The 22,230-nt window shown below is 28.1% G+C and overlaps 1 protein-coding gene across 1 annotated transcript in view; it reads right to left on the bottom strand.

Annotated features, from left to right (window-relative positions):
- LOC100168299 overlaps window positions 1-21,907 on the bottom strand; it is a 91,982-nt gene extending 70,075 nt beyond the window's left edge. Inside the window, exon 1 of the mRNA XM_029486591.1 lies at window positions 21,375-21,907. The gene's annotated coding sequence lies outside the window, so the exon portion shown is untranslated. The remainder of the gene's footprint in view (window positions 1-21,374) is intronic.
- Window positions 21,908-22,230: the final 323 nt, after the last annotated feature.

Here is a 22,230-nt window from a genome sequence, read left to right as displayed (position 1 = left end):
GGTAGTGATAGTGATATGTGTGACAGGTATTATTGCACGGTCGTTGGACGTTATTTTATTAAATGATGAGAACGTGCTAGAAGAAATCGCGAAAGTCTATATATACCTACATATTACATATATAAATGTCAAGGGTGTCTGCACAACTATAAGGATAATATTTTTCAAAGGAGACGTGGGATAAACGAACAACGGCATCACCACACTCGCACATGATGCTGAGTATTGGAAAATATTTTAGGACTCAATCGGTCCAATTACCCGTTAGTCGCATATGTATGTATACCTACACTGCCATTCGATGTAGTTATACAATTCCTATATAGAAACCCCTAATAATGTATACCTATGTACAGGATTGTTCTGGTTGTATCGTGAATTTTTTGCGAATAATGTGAGTATGATGATTGAATCAAAATCTATATTTGCGTTTTTTGCAATTATTAAGAGTACTTTGGTATTCATCTCATTCGGTTTTAAACGGCAAAAATAAATATACCTACTACGAGAACTGCCATTGAAAATCTAGGACTCGCAAAATGCATAACAGCTGGTTTTCCACAGACATAACGTGAGACAGCGCGCTCTCAAAGTTTCTAACGAACAACAAGAAACAGTCTGTGGGTATATTATATATGATTGAACATTGTGTTACGACCTACAGTTGTAGGTAACACGGAAGTTTTGGATGTTTTTCGTGTGTTCGCTTTTTACTTCCATCCTCGTCGAAGACGCTCGGTCTTCAGTTATACCATCATAGCAGCAGATGATTCGTTTAAAGCGCGCACACTAATGGTATAGGTGTGCTGTCATTATAAGTTCATTAATTACAGTGATAGATTCCCGTTCGCTACAGTTTAAAACAGTTTTTATTTTCGGTCACCGCCAGTTGTTAAATAAATTCCAACTACATCATTAATATCATCGTACGACTACAAACGTCACCCTTTGCACGCTTTTCCGCCATCCCTTGAAGCCAACCCTTGCGCGCCCTGCTATCTACGACCTAAACGGAAAACAAGATTAGTGAACATCCGAATGACGTGTGTTATTTTGTGTTTTTTTCCCCTCTTTTTTTTCTCACTCCTTCTCTACGAAAATTTTCGCATTCCGATACAGATGCCCATCAATTTCGACTGTTATTACTATTCCACCGTAATATCGGGTATACAAGTAAACATCGTAGGTCGATGATCGTTAATCAAATCCTAACAAAGTGACGAAATAAGCGTCTAAGAAAAACTAAAAGTATGTTGTTAAGAAAAAAATTAGTTAGCTACCTATTATTAAAATACGATTTTACAATATGGACCACTGAAACTTATAAAATTACGAATGATTTTATGAAATTATCGAATGGGACATTAGACAGATTTTAAATTTTCTAGTTTTTTACAATTCTTTATTTTGCGGTCTGATTTATTTTCGGAATATTATTTTAAATTATATTGGTTATTTTTCTTAAAATGTATTTCAATGTACTACTTAATAAGCATCGAGCACTACTTAATAGTTAATGTTTGTTAATAATAAAATTAATACATATTGGAAATTCCCTTGTTTAGAAAACTATATATTTTACATATAGTTTTAACTTTTTTTATACTTGTATTATAAAATATGTATAATTTTAAATTGTAATACATTGTAATATTTTGAATATAATGCCATAACTATCATAGCTTATAAGTTATAAATATTTTCTTAAAATGTTTATACATCCAATTTCTTATACTTAAATAAAATATGTATATAATTTTTGTACTAAAGATAATTGGTTTTTAATTACTATTCCAGCCTCCATTTTCTTGTAATTTTGATTTCAATTTAACTAAAGTATTTTTAACAATTTATTGATTTTTTTTTATACTGAATTTAGTTATTATGAGTTTATAGTAGGTACTTCTGTTAACCTATGTTAAATTAATAAATAAAAAAAATAATAAAACTGTTTATTAATATATGTTATAATTTATATATGTCTAGACATCTAGGATACTTGTTGGTTATTCAATTAGTTTTTTCTAGTGTTTGTAAATATTTTGAGTATAATATTTTTTAATAATACAATTTTTTTTTATATATAGCTATTAATTGAAATATTTTCAGATATTTAATACCTTAAATATTAAATAACCAATCGAACATATATTTCATTAGGTTTTCCCTGAGTACTTTTGTCTCTACTAGCAGAAAATATATTTACAATGGAAAATTTCCATCTTATACCTTCATCAAATATATTACTTAAATAAAATGATTGTGTTGATGTATTTGTTATGATCAAAAGGTGTCATTATTTAAATGTGGGTTGTTAAATTCAAAATATCGGCATGGTGGGCGTCATATATTTAATCAAGACCAGAGACGTATATTTTGATCTAAGATTAGTTATATACGTATGATAATACTTTTTAAATTAAATCTCACCACGCGAAATTATTTTGAATGTCATTAATAAGTAATAACTAATAACTAATTATGTAAAAGAGAAACGGTAGGTGTTGAAAACACAAAAATATTGATGCACAATATACTTATTACAAAATACAAACCAATAAATTGTTAGTTTATGATATTTCTTAATATAATAATATTATGTACGTACTTAGTGAAATATTAAATCAAACCTGAAATGTAATATTATTACGCACGATATTAATACGCAGGTCATTATGATGTATTGTTCTATTGTAGACTGTAATATTAATTCATTGTCAAAAATTTAAAAGCAAAGAGTAGATAATATAATTGTGTATCAGTATCTATAACAAACATTAACAATACTAGCTAGAAAAATTTTAATTTATATCTGAGTATCAGATTACGTTCATGGTTTAAATATTTTAAATAATTAAATATTAGCAAACAGTATACCTATATTTACCATAGTTTACCAAGTGGGTGTGTAACAAGCATTCCAATAAAATAAAATCTTTTACCAACTGTACCAACTGTAATATATATATATATACATATAAATATAAACTATGATAATGTATCCGTTTGCATATATTAAATGATTCGATTAATATAAAAAAACTAATATAATATTGTGGTATACACTATACCAGTCTTCATCATACTCTGAATAACGCAACACGAATCGTCCGGTTTAGCTGTTTTTCATGCTTGTTTTGTTTTTAAAAAGACCTTCAAATGTGATTTATGACCGTTAAAAATCGGTTTATTTATAATTTATATAATAAATAATTTAATACTGGCTAAATTATCATTCCTATCGGCTTTATTCTAATAGATATTTAGATTTGGTTTTAATTAAATTTCATATAGCTTTCATAAAAAAATCAACATTTCAAATTATTATCAAATACATTATTTAATAAACTTATTTCTTTGTGTAATACCTTCTATCTGTGGTCAATTGTTATACTTATATACATACTAGGAAGGTACCTATATTATGAAATAAAAGTAGAATTAACAGTAGAGATTTACGGAGCTAGGTAATGTAATACTTATGGTCGCAGTCGAATAAAAAAAAATATTGAGTAGCACCGCTTTAAAGTTTTAAAAGATTAAAATGTATTTACTATTTGATTATTATATATACGATTTTTTTGTTCACTGAATCACGTTGTATGAATCTAATCAACTTTATAATATACCTATAGCTATTATTATAATACATCACACTTATATTTTAAGTACTCATGTTATAATATGAACATATACAAATATACAATCAAGTTAACCCACTGGTTCTGCGTTCCCTATGTTGAAACGTCGAAAATAATTAATTCCGTGTAATACCTATGCAATATGATAATAGGTATATGTTATTAATTGGTGCAGAAAAACGCGTGGTAGCCATAAGTACAAATTTATATTTCTGAACAACACGTGTGCACGTTTCATGTGATATTCAACTATAATAATTATCTCCGATACCACCGACCATCAGTATTATAATATTGTACCTACCTATTCTGTAATGAGTAAATTATGAGCATGGATTGAAATCGAAATGTACCACGTGACCACGTTGCACATATATCTGTATAAGAATTGAATATAGGTAGGCAGTAGAGCGTTCAGATAATTGCAATTGTAAAGAGAAATAATAAAATGTACATATTATAATATATAGGTTTGTGCCCGCGTCTACATTATTATTAGTGGCTGTATATTATATGTATATATTATAATATTATAATGCGCGGTGCTAGTAAAATACACACGTAGAGCATCCACAAGTGATTGCAAAAAATATATCACCAATTGCCCTTGGACCTTTAGTAGTTGGGAGGGGGGGAAGGTAGAGGCGGTAGAGTACATTGTACTTGATCCTATTGTGATAATCATATTATAAAGTTCGTATTTTTTGATTTGAATTTTTTGTTTATAATTATAGCAATGGAAACGTCACCACATATCATTACAACAGTGCGGTATGTATGTAGGTAGTTTAGGTGTATTTTGGTATTATTGTTTCATGTGCGCATTCTTGAATCCACGTATATAATACGCATATACAATGGTGTACCTATAATGTCCTATATACTATACTTTTACGTTTGCGGGCTCTGCATATTATAATATAGCCGTCCGTGGTAGTGTCTGAGGTGCGTGCGTATGTTACTGCAGTCTTATAATGTAGGCTTTGACACACCGTAACTTAGCCCGTGGCACTTCGTTATCCCGAGCAAATTGCCGTGCAAATTTATAGCCATTATATACATTAATACATTATTATACGCACAATATGTGCATTACATACGACCGTACCAACCATTACGTATAAGTATATACATAAATATAGGGTGATGTAAACACACTCAGGTATGGGCATGTGGGTACATATATATATTATATATTATATGGTATATAGTCTGTCAAGGTGTGAGCTATGAACTGAATTCTATACGGTTGCAGCGGTCAGTTTGATAGACCGATAACATCTGCAGCTATATTATATGCTCTCAACGAGACTACAACTGTGAACTGTGCCTACATCTTTTCAAAATGCATGTTTATATTACATATTACCTTTAATTTAATTGTAACTCGTAAATATTATAAACAATAACCGAAGTACCTATATTATGTGCCTACATTACATTCGAATATTCCATAATTGGTATATAGTTACGAACCAACAATACTGTAGGGTTTGATCGAATTGAGGAAATAAAAACACAAATTACTGATTCAAGTATTTCAAGTATTTCGTGGGAAAATATCAAATCTAACATTAATTTGCTAATATTATACAACACATTTTTATTTTGAAAATGAAAAGCACCATTTTTTAAATACTTCATTATTATTTCTACAAGACGTGTGTAAAATATATGCGAGTTAGGAGTTTTAAGTCATCCTGACGTATTCTATTGAATCGAAGAAATTGTATTTATATCTATAACATTATAAACAATTTATACGCATAGTTATTTTTCAAGATAATAACACCAACATTTGATTTTAAACCAAACATATAAAAATGTGTGAATAACATACAAATATTAAAATACATATAATCGAGTGTACCTATACTATTGAGTGACCTATATATTATGTTATTAAATAATTCACAATCGCCAATGTAGTAAATGCATATTATTAAAAAATACTTATACCAAAAAAGTTGTGTGTCTAAAAATATATTGTCTAGAATGTGTGTAAATGATATTTTGGGGTGCAACATATTGAATTCGTGTTAAATTTTTAGCGTGCAAAATGTAATATTTTATTTTATAAAAAAAAAAAAAAGTAAAAAACAATAATTTTATTCACAAAAGAGGACAGTATCACGTGGGTGCACGTTGAATCAGAATATGGTGGCTCTTTTATTGTGTAGACGTGTACACGCGGTTGATACGCCTTTTTAAATTGCACAGGCCCAATACATACCGTTAATAATCGATTATGATGACGAACGTAAATAACGACTTAGTAATTGGCCGCCCACAGCAGTGATTCCGAATATTTTGAATGGCTATAATATAAACGCGATCATAAAATTTCGAATAAAAAACCCTTTGTTTGAAATTTATTTCTGAAATTTTAAACCGTAATTGTATTACTCCCAACGCATATATATTATAACTTTTAAGCTATAACAATAGTAATTTGTAACGAAACGTCGGTACATTATACGTAATGATAATATATTCCGTATATATAATATCGATATGACGTCATCATTAATATTTTAAAAACAAATTATATTTAATTTTAAACTCTGCAAAACAAATAATAATAACGAGCATACATTTTCAAAACTTTATAAATAAATACTAAATAATATGAAATATGTAATCGCTAATAGTTCCTTTTATAGGTAGCCTATGCCCTATATATATATAATAAAGTTTACAATATATATTTTATTTAAATAATTCAGTGCATGCTATATAATATATTGTCGCTCAGTGACCAGTGTTACGTGGTATATATTATTATTTAATTTCGATATTGCGTACTATATGTTATCCAATATCCAATAGTCACTATTCCTTCCTCCATTTCTATCACTTTATATACCTCGGCACTATTTCTATTACGCCGCCCCAGTCATCGGTTAGATACCAGAGTGGCATCTCGATTTACCTTTAACTAAAAAGTACAATATAATACAATAATAATTATTACCGGTAAATAGTAACTAATGCGATACGTATATGTTTATCTGCCATAGCGCACAATCAAGTAACAGTCAGCTGGCTATTCATTTGGATTTTGATATCTGTATATAGGTACTTGCCGGCTATTCGATCGTGTATAGGTAGTTGATACCTTAAAGTGATTGGACGTCATGTGGAGTATAATATCTATCTACCTACGTCGTCATTAATATTCAGTACACACAATACCTAGGTCAGATTAAAATTTGATTATAGCTTACAAGTGCAATTTTTGAATGACTTCTTTCCAATAAACGATAAATGATAAATGTTTAAACATATATTATATATTTTGTGTACATCGATTCTTCACACCGCAGTAATCCGCATTCGAGGCTATAATTTTTGATTTTCGAAGCCGTGCGCGCGTATATCACTAACTTTTGAAGAGACATTGGAAATTGTAATAGTCTACTAGGTAGACGTGGATATTCTATAAAGCAATAATCGGTAATCGCGAACAAATGATTGGTCTATACCATAGATAACAGTAGATTAACTGAAACACCTATATGGACCCTGCGTCGGAACTCGCGAATGTCGCACTCGCACAAGTCGAAGGTCCCACGCGTGACGCACCGACGTCCATTCGAGATGATAATTCACGTCTACTGCAGTATAATAAATAATAATATACAGCTTGAATTTCTAAGTGCTAAAATTACACGTCGACATTGTGTCTTTCTGCCAGTACTGCGTTTGCACTTGGCACGTTACAGTGAATTTTCGCGAAATTTTAACGTCAGCCACCTTATTATAAAACAAAATATATATAAACATATTCAGACAATATAATATAACGTTTTTATACCTATACACATCACTGTATATAATAGAAGTCTATTCTAATATTTATATTTTTGTTACACTGTAGCACACGCACGCACTATAACCACTAAAAACGTACCTTCTTGACGTGTTGCATCTTGAACACACTGCAGTGCACATAGTTAACATATACCTACGTCAAGGGGTAAACTGAGGGGTAGTTGCCACAGCGGTGTTTTCGCCGTCCAGATAAGAATAATATTATAAGAACATACGCTAGACTGCAGTATCCTGCACGGATTCCGCCCATTCGTTGTTAGTTTACGGGCACATAATTTCTTTTTTTTTCTGTAAAAAATCTGCAGTAAATCGAGACATATGTCATGTGGTCGATTTGGAAAAAAAACCGGTTTCGATAAAATTACATGTATTTAAAACATTGCGTGGTAATAATGGCTATTATAGGCCTGGTCGATGCGAGCGATTCAACCGCGGCTACTGCAGGCGACCGACGATCGGCGTCCACACTCCCGGTACACCCACCCACGCACACAGTATATTATATTTTATTTATACAAATATTATATTCTCGTTGCCAGACAATATAATAATGGGCAATAAGTAATAACTGTATAAAACATAGTCATCGGTTTAATCATAATATTACATTTATATACCTATAGCTATTTATAGGCATATTATACCTGTACGTACGTGTGTGGCGTATCACAAAAATCGTAAACATTTTCAAAGACAACCGAAAGAAAGGCCTTGAAAAACTAAACAATATTAATTAATAATTAAATAACAGACGAAAACCTTTAGTTGCAGGGCACAGAAACGTATTTTCACAGTTGAGTGTTCTATATATATTATATCATTTATATGCAAAACATAATATAATAATGATATAGGTACATTTTTTGTGGATAACATCCCGATCTAATATGTCCTTACTAAACTTATATGACTGTTCCATTAACCATTGTTCATTGTCTATTTATCTAACCAAGTTTTAGTATTTTATTGCTAGGCCATTAAAAAAAATAAAGAAAAAAAATGTAAATACATGAAACACTAATAGTTTTATGAGATGGCGTTTATTTCCTTCCTTTTGGATGCAGAATAGTATTGTATTAACAATTTGTTTGTCTATTTCTGTTGGGAAAAAAATAATGTCCGCCTTACACACGTATGTGATAAATAAAAAACATGGGGGGAAGGGTAAAATAAAAATAAAATAAGACTCTAGTTCATTAATCGGCGGCCTGTATTAATCGGAACCTATAAAATCGGTCATAAACATTTCTCGAACGACCATTTTCCACGTAATAAGCCCTTCTATTATTGTATAGACACCCATTAAACCGGACGTTATTAAACGCTTCTGACATTTAACGATTTTTTTAAATATACTTGGCAAGCACACGGAATAGTCGAAAAAGCATGAAGTTACCGGCCAAAATTTGATCTTATATTATAAGTGCAAACATGAACTAATCAAATATGAGCAATATGAGTTATGGCATCATTACACAAACTTTACAAAGTTTGTTTTTTATTTTTACTCATGAAACATAAGGAGTTGTTAATATATTACCATTACAATAACATTCTTCAGAAAGTTACCTCGGATTAAACAATATGAAAATGTATTTATAAAAGGCCAAAAATGATAATGTGGAAAATAACAATACTAATTACCTGTAAAACGTATTGATAATATTATAATATACTTAGATAATTAAAAAACTAACGGTTTGAAATATTATAATAAAATATAAGGTGCAGATAGTAGATACATATTATGATCGTATCTAATACGGAAATCTATTCAAATTATATTAACGTTAGCAAAATATTTAAAAAAATGGTCAAAGTTACATCCATATAATATTATAATATAAATAACTCATAACATAGTTATGTTTATAATTATTATTAATATTTGATGTATCTGAGAGTATTATAATATTATTCGACTATTTCTGCGCATTTATTTCCAGTAAGGCATTTACTTGAACAAATAATAAAAAAAAAAGGAATCCGGACAATTTTGAAACATACAGTTTCTTTCTTCGAAAACGTATTTCCATAATACGCGTATGGTTTCTCGTGTAAGTTTTCCCGTAATTGTGTATAAAGCTAAAGCATAAAATAATAGCATCGAACCACATTTCCATGCGCTTCTGCTTCCATGTACCTATATATATTCAATAATAATATACCGTGGTTTACATGGTTACGTGTTCTGTTTTGTTTAACACATTTTTTTTTCACGCATCTGTTGATCGTTTCACATGTACGCGCGATCAATAATATAATAAAAAGAAAACATCGAGACAAGCGCATAAAAACCCTTCTCGACACCGGTTTTATTAATCGGCTCGTATCAATCGGAACGCATAAAATCGGCCATAAACATTTTCTTGGTAACTGTTTTCCTATATATGCAATATGCTTGTACAAGATAGGGCATATAGTGTATACCATATAGTAACCCATCTGCAGTTGTTGCATATAACAGACATCCGTATTGAAGTATAAAACCATAGTTCCCGTGTTCCTATATTATTTATTTTATACACAACATCACACATTCACACGATATCTAATATCGATCAGTATACTTACTACAAGTCGATGTCTTTAATCACCGAAATGGATATAACCAAATAAAACTCAATTCATAATATTATGTTAATCAAGGGTCGTTAAAAATCAGACGTCATCGACAACCCGTAGCCCGTAGGTTTACAATTCAAAGATTTAATATTACAAAAAAAGTGGCAGTACAGCAGTAGATGTTGAGCATGTCATTGTAATGGATGTTTTATGAATACAATAATATTGTATTGACATTTATAGAAAAAAAAAAACTAAAAAAAAAAATATAAAATATAAAATGTCCGTAAATAACTGAAAACGAGTATGAATATTTTGAAAATTTTACTATGCATGGACAATGATGATATAAACAATTATTGGTGAAATTGTCATGTTTATATGATTATTCGTTTTTGAGTTACAACAATATTAAAAATAAATTAATTTAAATTAGTTAATTTAATAACGCTGTATATATCAAATATAACATTTTTAAATTCAAATGCTCATAAATAATTAATGTGACTTTCCGGTAAGCTTTTTTTTATTATTAAAAGAAGGAAACTAGTGGGGAATCTTCAATTAAAATGGCTAATTTTAGCTATGAAAAGAAAAACTTTTATACATTTCCAACTGAAAAATAAATTACAAATTTTTGGGATTTTAATGAATTTATTTCAAAATTTGAACTTCAAATACATTTAAAAAATAATGGTATCTAATATCTATGTATCTTTAATATTTTTGAACTGTTATTAAAGCATCTTATAAGGACCATTAACAACAATAATTAAAAATATATATATAAATAGCTATAAATATTAAATAGTTAAAAAATTGTCAAAATATTTCAAAAATGCAGCTATTAGTTTTTGAATTACACCAAAAAATAAAATGTTTATATAAATTGTATAAAAATTACCATTTTCTTTCACTTGTTTTTGTTATTCCCGAATCCTTCTAAAACTACTAGAAACTTTTAATTTTGACCTCTTGAGAGTACCTACCATCTAAATTCATGTTTCTATCCGAAAAGATGTTGATGTCTTAAATCGGACAAATTTCACTAATCCAAATTTTGAAGACAGACAGATATAGTATATTATAATATATTTTATTTACACTTATATATGTGTAAACAATAATATATTGTCAAGTGTGGAAATTGTACACATAGGTAGCTGTAAGTACTTATAATTTACAGTAATTAATCTGGGGTAATGTGTGAATGACATAACACAATAACACATAATTATGAAAGTCATTGGAATAATTGTATCATATATTCATTTGTGACAGGATGCGTTCTTGATTTATATAAATGTAAGAATAGAAACGCCCACGCAGAATATTAGACCTTAGACTAGTGAGAAACTTATAATATGAATAAAGTACCTCTATATGGGTATAATATATATAGTTGCTCTATATTTTGAATATGAATTTGAGTGTCTATAGAATGTTTACTAAAAGTCCTGACAAAAATCATCATTATACTTTGCTAATATTATGATAATCAAAGATGTGATTATTATAGGTAGGTACCTATAATGGTACCTACACGTCAGATAATTTGTCTGTCATAGTGTTATGACAATAAATAAACATCTATAGACCCATAGAGGTCATACTATTTAACTATTAAACCGGTGATTTCCAACCTGTACGTTAAGCGGCAGGCCTAACCCCCATGATGGTGGATAGGGGGGTTTGATTTTTTTTTCAAACAAAATATTTGTTAAATTTAACGTTATAAATCTAGTTTAGTGTACTCGAAAATTTAAACAATTTTTTTTTCTGACACCTGTTACAACCAATTAAGAACGATGGTGCAAAAATTAATTGCCGGAAATCATATGGTACCTATAGCCTTACGAAGTTCACAATTTTCGCACACGTGCGACGCTTATTATACAAATTTTCAATTTTTTTTTTTTTGAAATCTAGCAAATCAATGTTTTAAAATCTTTGGTGTAAAAATTGCACCCCCTTCCTGCAGAGCACGCCCATGAATATTATATTGTATCTATAATGATTGTGTACAAAGCTTGTAATATTTTAACAACATTTTTTAAGTTTACATTCATATATTTTATAGAGCTTATCAATATTATTGCTTCACTTAATAGATTATAACTAAATTGAAAACATAAAGACTCTAAAAAAAAGTGGTTTACCTTTCAATTTATTCTGAACAATTTTATATATTATAAGCAATCCAAATTTTACTACCTTAAATTATTATTAGTATTTTCAAAAAAATTTAAAGAAATCGCCCAATTTTTAATAACATAATATTATAATCTTTTTTTACTAGAATTTTTATTGTATTGATACATTCGTTATACATTTTATTTAACGTCTAATAATAATATAATACGAACAGCTCATGACTCGTAAAATCCTAATAGATGGCTTGATGCCAAATTTCACGGCTCATTAACAATAAGTTATATTTTTCTTTTTTTTACGGGTTTGTTTGGATTTAATTTTACAATTATTTAATCGTATCAAAATTATATAAATGCACATGAAAGAAACTGTGTGCAAATGTTGTTTACGGATTCTGAGGACGGAAACAGCTGGCTTATGTCTTATTACACACACCCTCTTTAATAATCTCTTCCACCCACCTCTAGATATATAGTTTGCGATCCCCTAGAACTTAATAATCAAATGTAACCAAAAAAAAAAAAAAGGAATTTTTAAATACCCTTGACATTGGATATTATAGAATACATTCAAAGTAAGACGTAGCTATATAACAAATAGGTCATATACATTATATAACTGCGAATTTCGATTGTATACATTAATGTATTACAAAAAAATATTGATTAAGTATAATTTTGGTAGATATTGAATACATTTTAATATCAAACTATATTTATATTAGATTGGTACACATTAACTCAAACCAACGAATATTTGATTATTTTTTACTCGACATTTTTTTTAAAGTCTGAAGAGTTAAAATAAAAAACTTATAAACATCACCTGCCACTCAAAACGTTACTTTTCAGTGCCTCTGTTTTTTTTCCTAAGGGGAAATCACTATTTTTAGTAAGAGTCTAAATAGTCTGAATATGTATATAAATAATTTGTTTTTATGAATTTTTTAAAAAATATCAAATATTCCATCTTTTACATATTTTCTTCAAGTTGATTGAAAAAATGATTCATATATCTATTCCGATATTCATAAAACACTCTAGTATAATATTAGAAATCATAAATTCATTATTTATTTAGTTCTAGGATCTAAATGAAATATAAAATAGTATAATATTCATTTAGTATTATTAAATAGGTACCTATCATAAATATGTTATAACAATATAATACAATTATTAACATACAATGAAATTACCAATAATTTCTAAGTCATTATCAAGTTAAAGAGAAGGATTTTCTAATAGTTTAAAAATAAATTAAATGAGAAAACTGAATTTACTTATTATGTTTAAGCTTTATGTAATTTTTGATAGTGTTTCTCTCAAATACATACATAAAATTTACATTATTTTCATTTGAATATACCTGAATACATGTATACTTTTTGCTGTATTTAAAATTTGTAAAACAATAATAAATAGTAGGTTATAACTAATAAATCATATCTATCAATATGAGGTGATTCGTGGACAAAGTACATTAAGTATAGGTAAATACGTATATATACCTATAGGTATTAGCGTATTTTCGCTAATTTAACTAAATTAGCGAAAAGACGCTGCAGAAAAAAACCATACCTGTGCATACAAATTTTAGTGGTAATAATAACAGTTTGCTTAATAATAATAAACAATGAATCAATTTTAAAACTGTTACCAACTGTCTTTAAAAAAATATATATAGTATATAGGATTATCAACATTAAATTTAAGATAGAAATCGAGTTAATCATTTCTATCATCATTATCATCACTAAAAATGTAGCTTATGCTATTGATTAATACATTTTTTGTATACCTACATATTATTTATAATTATTAATCAATTGTTTTGATCATCGAAAATTAATTCACAAAAAATAAAAAAAAACAAATAACATTTAATGTTTAAAAATCTATTATCCAATCATAATATTATGTTTACCTACTATTTCATATTTGTTGATCAAAATTTAGAATATATATAAATATTTAAGCAACAGATGACACATCTTGCACATTTAATATAAAAATTAAAAAGTCATCGAGTATTGAAAACCTTACACCACATGTAGCCAGGGTATATCGTATAAAATGTGCACGTATATATTATATTATATGTCAGTAATCTAACAGTATTGTGCACGGGGTAGGTACGTCCGGGAGCATGTTGTATACATCTGGTCACCATTTAAGTACGTTCTACCAAAGGGATGAAAAATAGAAAATAAAAGGGGATACAAGAAAGAATACTGTAATATTCTCAAGAAACAGTGTGGCAAGGTTTTTAAGCAGTAAACGTGATTATTATGAGTAAACTCTTTATGCGTTATACATTATTATTATTATATATTATCATGTTTTGAACAGTTGGAACTCCATATATAGGTGACCATACGGATTTTATTGTTATAGACCTAATAGTTAAAAGTGTACGAAAATTATTCAAAACCCTATATACTGTAAACAAGCGAACTAGTGCAAGTTTTAGATATCTACCATTGAGTCATTAATTGTATTTGTATAGCACAGTTAAATTGTATAGGTATAATAGGTACTATAACGTATATAATGAACAATTGCTGTCCCATACGTATTTAATTGTTATTATATTATTTTAACATGCTAACGAATAAATGAAAAACCGCAATCCTAATTTGTCTAAACATAATCTAATATGTAATTATATGGGAGTTTAAAAGTTGAGTTATTCACATTTTATTTTATTTAAATTAATAGACGGATCAATGTCATACTCAAGGTTGTCTCTCGTATAAGTATTCGTAGCAAAATAAATGATTATAAATTATCAATAGGTAATTTTTAAAAATTTATTTGTAAACATTTTTTCTACTAATTATAATAGTAATATAATCTATTACAAGTAACAACCATTTAAATAAACATAAAAATATTCGATTTTCATGAGCCAAAACTAAATGTATGTGTGAGCAACCTATAGGGGTGGAAAAATAAGCTAAACACCCTTAGAGTCTCAACTGCATAAGGAATCTATTTATATAACTTTTATTGAAAACGGTCCAGTAATTTTTGAGTCTATAATTAATTAAAGACAATCAAAGAAACAATATTTTTATGTAAATATTATAGATAACATAGATATATCACATATTGTAAAACATATTTACTTAATATTTATATATTATTTAATGTTTTACATATTATGTAAAACTAATGGTCGTATACACTTTATTACTTTAATATGATGTGAATACCTATTTCAAAACCATTCCATTCGGAAAAATTCAAAAAATATTTCAAGTAATTATTTCTTATAATAAAATGCGTTATATTATTATATACCAAAAGTGCAATAAACATCACAGTTTGGTGTGAAATCACTTAAATCATTGTACACGTACATTTTGTAAGTAAAATCAATGCTTTTTATATGTTATACACTAACGTTTTTTAAAATCTGATAATGCCTCGAAACGGGGAGGTTAATACGCCATAACTCATTATCATATATAATTACAACATTATGTTTCCCCATAATATGCAGCTTGATTAACAAGTCAAACACATAATGCAGGAATCGGCACTTGTTTAAGAAGGCGGTAGGGTGGTCTGTTATTATTATTAATTTTTACTCCCAAAAAAAAAAATGAATTGAAAACGTACACCTATATAATAATATAACATGTACGTACATAAACACGTATTATATACTATATAGTTCCATTATAATGACGATTGTCCGGGTCTTTTATAGTCCAATATACGCACGCATACTATTACAAAGGACAATAATATAATGAATAAGTCACATACATATCATTTACAAAACACAACATCCTTCGAACAATAATGATAATATAAAACAGAAAAAAAAAACACAGTTTTTCCATAGAAGACGGAACGGAAACGTATACACATGTTAATGTATATTTATATAATGTCAAAACACTTCAATTATCGTTTATGCGTTGGCCGCGGGGGAGGAGGGCGGCCGTATACGTTATTTAAATTGACAGTCTACTTAATTCTAAGTGGTCAATTGTAAGAGACAAGGTTGATAATTTATTGTGTATTTCTGTTACGATTCTAATAATTTCAGAGGTGGGTGCATTTAAATACAAATAATATTCGTGCAGTTACGCACGATATGGTTGAAAAATTAATTGTACCCATATACACTAATATTGACTTCATATTTGGAGCGTACAAAACCGCCAGAAGTATAAAATCTTAACAATTCTGAAAGCAGAACAAAAATTTGCTTATATTTAATTTAATTATCCCTAACATTATTCTACAACTGTTTATAATTGTATTGTGAATATACCAAAAGTAAAATGAAATTATTAAATGTTTTTACAACATTAATTTTTATTTATTTATTATGACAATTTATAAAACACAAAATTCAATATAAATGGCTTTTAATGATTAAGCTATTTATGTTTGATAACTCACTCGTTTGTTAGCATACATCTTTACAGTATTTTTAAATACTACCTATATTAGTTTTGTAATCGATTGATATGATTAAAATTGAATGACCATAAATTATAATATTTCGTACCTAAATCGTAAGTAGGTACATATTATATACTCTCAAATACTATATTTATATGAATATTATGTTACCTAGTACCTTTAATGCAACAATTCAATTGTAAATTATACAATTGTATAACATCTATATGTACCTAAGTATAAATATAACTCTTTCATTGTTATCATGTTTTAATATTGAACTAGGTAACCATATAATATACATTTTTTTATTTTTTTATTGTGACTTGTGATTTTGTTTTTTTGTCCTTGGGGAAAAAACTACCCTTGTAAAAATATCTGATCGGCCCCTTTGAACAGTGATGGTGGCTGCGGTGACTGAATTCTCTATAACCCTGACTAAATAAATGTTTGTATTGTGCCGAAAGGAATTAGGTACCCCAGAAATATGTTCGACCCTAAATACATCAATTTCTTTAACATAATGCAAGTCTATATCGGTTAGGGCTAAGGACACTTTTTAGCGTCAAATGTAGTACCGAAATTCTCTAGTCGAAATATAAAAAAACGTTTAATACCATTGACATGATAGTATTTATATCTATATAGGTACATTTTAAACTTATGAAACTAAGAACATTTATAGTTTGATATTATAATATTTAGATAGAACACTATTAGTATCTGAGAAGCAATCTTACGTAGTTACGCCTATGAAAATTGGCCTATTGAAAATGTAGTCATTTCTCCATTTACTTTATTTATTTTGTTTCTGTATAGCGTATGGTTTGGTAATCAGAACATTTAATATTTAAACTATATAGCTATACTATATCATGTACCTAAAATTATTATATTTTATATTTTCCTATAATTCCTAATAATTATTGTGAATTTGTTGTCATAATATGTCTATTAATGTCTTAATTATTATTTATTTTCTTATAGGTACCTACCAATTGTTTTTAAATAGAAGTAAAACTTTAACAATGTTTAATAATTTTTACGTAACACAGTTTTAAAAACGTAATTTATTTAGTCACGTAGTGCTAATATTATTCTTTGTATTTTAAAATAAGTAACTGAGAGATTTAAAAACGTTAAACTATAGGTATATAGTGTATATATATATATTTAAATGATGCATGATGTGTAAATGTCTATTAAATATTAGGTTGTCACTTGTTATACATTCAAATTGCTTTTCAAATATTTTGTTATATGACATATGAAAAATACAGGTTATTAACAGGTAATATATTATTTATAATTATAGAATTAGTACATATTTTGCATCATAAATAAAGATATCGATCGACTTCATTGAACTTTTAAGTTACGTAATAATTGATTAATAATTATTTAACGGGTTTTTAATTATAATTTACATAATGATTTTAAATAATACCTATAACTTAAGTCAAATAATTATTTTAATTAATGGTTATAATTGTTCAAAATGCCTATTAGCTTATGTTATGTCTATTTATGAATTTATTAAGCTATATACAATAATATAATTGTCTGTAAAACTAAACGCATCAGATTATAGGTAGATATAGGTGATATTAGAGAATAATTATCATTATCTAGGCTGTTTAAGTAAGTACCTATCATTGAATTATAAGCAATGATTTATGTTGGTGTCAAAATAATTATTGCTTGTTAGCGCAATAGTTAGGTATAACTAGTAAAAATAATAACTGTACCATTGTTTAAATAATTTTACTCAGAAGTTTTTTTTATCTATTTGGATAAAAATTGTCAATTGAGTGTGTTGAAAATATTATGAATTTATTAATATTCAGATTTATAATATTTAGGACAAAAAACACAAACTATCTGGTCAAATCTAATCATACATACATTCATATTATGGCACTTCGATATATAATGATATAGGTACCTATTATTATCTATTCTAAGTTTGTTAAGTGTATGTTATTAAAATTCATTATAATTGTTAATTATTATGTTGTGTTTTTATATTTATTTCATTTTAATGCACAACACATGCATATTTTTTTTTTAAATACGGAGATCAAGATTCTTAGGTGTTACATATTATAATATATCTAAATGAGCTATTATGATATCCAAATTATTTTTTGCAATTATAATTATTGTACAAACTATAGCTACCTATGTCGTTAAATCTACATTACTATAGTTGCTAAGTGACAAATCACAAGGTCATGATTCTATATTATTTTGTATTAAGCTAGTTAAATTATTTGTTTACAACAAAATTAGTTCGAAGTTAAATAACAAAATTGATTTAATATCGATTAAATCTTTTTATATATGTAGTTTTATTCATCGTTGTTGTGAGTAGCATTGCCTACGATATTAAATGGTGAGGTAAATATTAGATGGTCGGAATAATAATGTATACTTAGCTATAACTTTTATAATATTAATTTAGATTACATTTTTTTTAGATGAGCTAAACGTGTCAAAACCTATTAAATTAATTAAGCAAAAGTTGGATAGGTAGCTTTAAACAATGGGAAATTTTGTCAAGTAAAACATGCAAAGCACAAATTAATAACTATTGTGACAAAATAAATTTATATCTAATCCATATTTAGGTACGTTAAATTAAATATTTCATTACATTTTCGTTTTTTTTTTTAGAAAGATTTTGGAGAGTGAACTTTCAAATTTCAATGTAGGTACCTATAAAGAAAATAGATGTGAGAATTGAGTAATTTGTATACTTTTATTGTATTAGTTTTGTTGGTACATTATTAATAATCTTAGCATTGTATTTTCATATTATATGTATCCAGAATATTATTTGTCTGAATACAAAGATCACCACCTGAACGTTGGTGTAAATGTGTACTAATAGTTAAATTAAATAAATATATACAACTGCATATCACTATTTGTATTTTAAGTTAAATAATATATTATTGAATATAAACTATTAAGTTAATGGATTACAGACTTAAAATAAAATCCATTGATCTATGTATGATTTTATTAAACTATCTGTCTTGTTATGTAAAAAATCATGATAAATATTTATTATGACGTTGTTACTGAGTAATCTATAATATATATGTTATAATTTCAATTTACACAGTTTAAAAAACATACATTGGTATTATCAAAAACAAAAAAAAAATATGTTAAACTTATGTTAAACTATATGTATACCAAAAAATTATATATGTTGTATTAAGTATATATAGCAGACATTTATATATATACAATATAGGTACATAATATACCTAGTAGATACCTGTCCTACCTACTACAAGGATTTAATAATGCAACAATAAAACTACGTAGGTAGATTTAAAAATGTCAAACCCTCTTGATACACACCCGTATGATACGAACACGTATAAATGTGTGTGTATGCTTATGCAACCCTTTATTAACCTAAGCATTATTATTTTATAACATTTAACAATCGTCGGTCGGGAGACATGAGACGTTTTTAAAACGTTTTGTGTAGGTATATGTAGTTGGTAGTAGATCCACATAGTATATACTAACAAAAAACCTCTACCTACCTATCTATATGTAGTATTATCTCATTGTGAATGTTAAACCTAAACTAAACCGAAACCTAAACTCTTATATAGAACAAAATAAAACATTTATAGAATATACCCAGTTAGTTAGTTAGTTACCTAAAACCATATTTTATAGGGTAATTGAAATTTATATTGAAGGTATAATAACAAAAAAAAAACTGTATGGCTTATTATATTGAAATAAGTGACAATGGGTAGGTAAATTCGTAATTTTAAATTTTAAATATAAATAATTTATCAAATTTTAAAATCTATTTACCTTACTTACTTGACCTATTAATTGATATAAAACTTAAGTGAGAAATTGATGTTAAAAAATAAATAGTACCTATGAGCTATGAGTACCTAAGATAGATTACGAAAAGATTTTCGATGATAAAAACGCAAAGATTCGATAATCATGATTATGTACCTATACCTATATGGAGGTAAATTAGTATATTAGGGAGCTATTACATATTATATAGGTTCTATATATTATTTTATTTACAATACAATTTCTACAATTATAGACTGTTCACTGTTATACCTATAGGTACCTACATTTACTAATTTTATAGGTACACTAAACCATGTAGGTACTTGTCTATTGGTCTACTTATAAACTTCGTTTTAATAATATATAGGTAGTACAATATTTTAGTTTATATATTTTTTTTTATTAATGATTATTAATTATTCATGTTAATAATAGGTATTATCTATAAAACCTAGGCAAATAGAATTGATGGGAAAATATTTTTTCAAAATATATTGTAGATGGCGCCCTCTAGGACACCAAGACACCAGACTTATGTAACAGTTAATAAGTAAGTCATTGGACAAATTCAAATTTCATAATAGTAATACCTACCCAGGGGCGAACTAGGAATACAAATTGGCACAATTTTGGGCTAACAATAGAATATTTATAAATTAACGGGCAAAATGTATTCAAGGCATTTGGCAATTTCGCCCACCCGCTACCCCACACACGCCAGTCCACCCCTGTACCTACCTACCCATTGCATAGGCGTAAATAATAAATACATGTGTATAATAGAGAAGTTGCATTGACATAATATAACGTATTGCACGATGAATCCTTTATTTGATGGAGGCAAATAAAATAATCAACGACACGCGTATACATTATGTTGGAAGTCGATAAAGATAAATAAGCTTACCAAGTCGTGCGCAGCCGTTTCGCCAGTGGCTACACGAACCGGATTCTGCTTGATGCGGCCAATTTTGAACGAATAACGTCGAACCTTGTCCCGGTAAAAGGCGTGAAAACTCGGAGCAAAGCAAAAGTATAGGTAAAAACCAAAACGCACGCACCACAATTTAGTAAAACGTCTGGACGAAATTCCGTCGTAAGTATTTTGTGATTTAAGAGCGTCACGCGTATAGATGCTATATATAGGTAGGTATATAGTACAATGATTGAACTCCAAGTAGGTACCATACACGGAAGAAAAAACGTGTTATAAATTTTTTTAACAGAAACTGTTACAAAAACATAAAAAAAAACAGTGTGTTTCGTATTACCTATATAATGATAATTGTAATGCAGATGGTATAATATAATATCATGGCAGGTATAAAATATGAGAACGCACACGATAATCGGTTTCGGAGAGCAGACACGGTGTACACCGGTTACGGAACGCGGCGATGCGTCTGTGCACTGGTGCGACTGTTGCGAGCGTATTGCGACCGGCTCGATCGACAGCATCGGCAGCGGCGACGAAAGGGGGCCAAACCCGACGGTGGCCAATGGCGTACACACCGGTGCTGCGACCACGCCTCCCCCCTCCCCGTCAACACCGGCTAGCAACATTGCGTGAGTTGGGGACGCGGTAGTTTTGTATATTATAATATCCCTACGTCCAAGTATTTGGCATATATACATATATATATATATAATGTACCTAAACATATTACATAATGTTATATACCTATACCTATACAGTGGCGTATTTACATTGACTCGTGTTAAATGTTGTGTTTTTACATGATTAAGAAAAACAAATTTTATTA

Source organism: Acyrthosiphon pisum, chromosome A1 (assembly GCF_005508785.2).
Source record: "Acyrthosiphon pisum isolate AL4f chromosome A1, pea_aphid_22Mar2018_4r6ur, whole genome shotgun sequence".
Classification (NCBI taxonomy): Eukaryota; Metazoa; Arthropoda; class Insecta; order Hemiptera; family Aphididae; genus Acyrthosiphon; species Acyrthosiphon pisum.
This window is presented reverse-complemented; position numbering and strand designations above follow the sequence as displayed.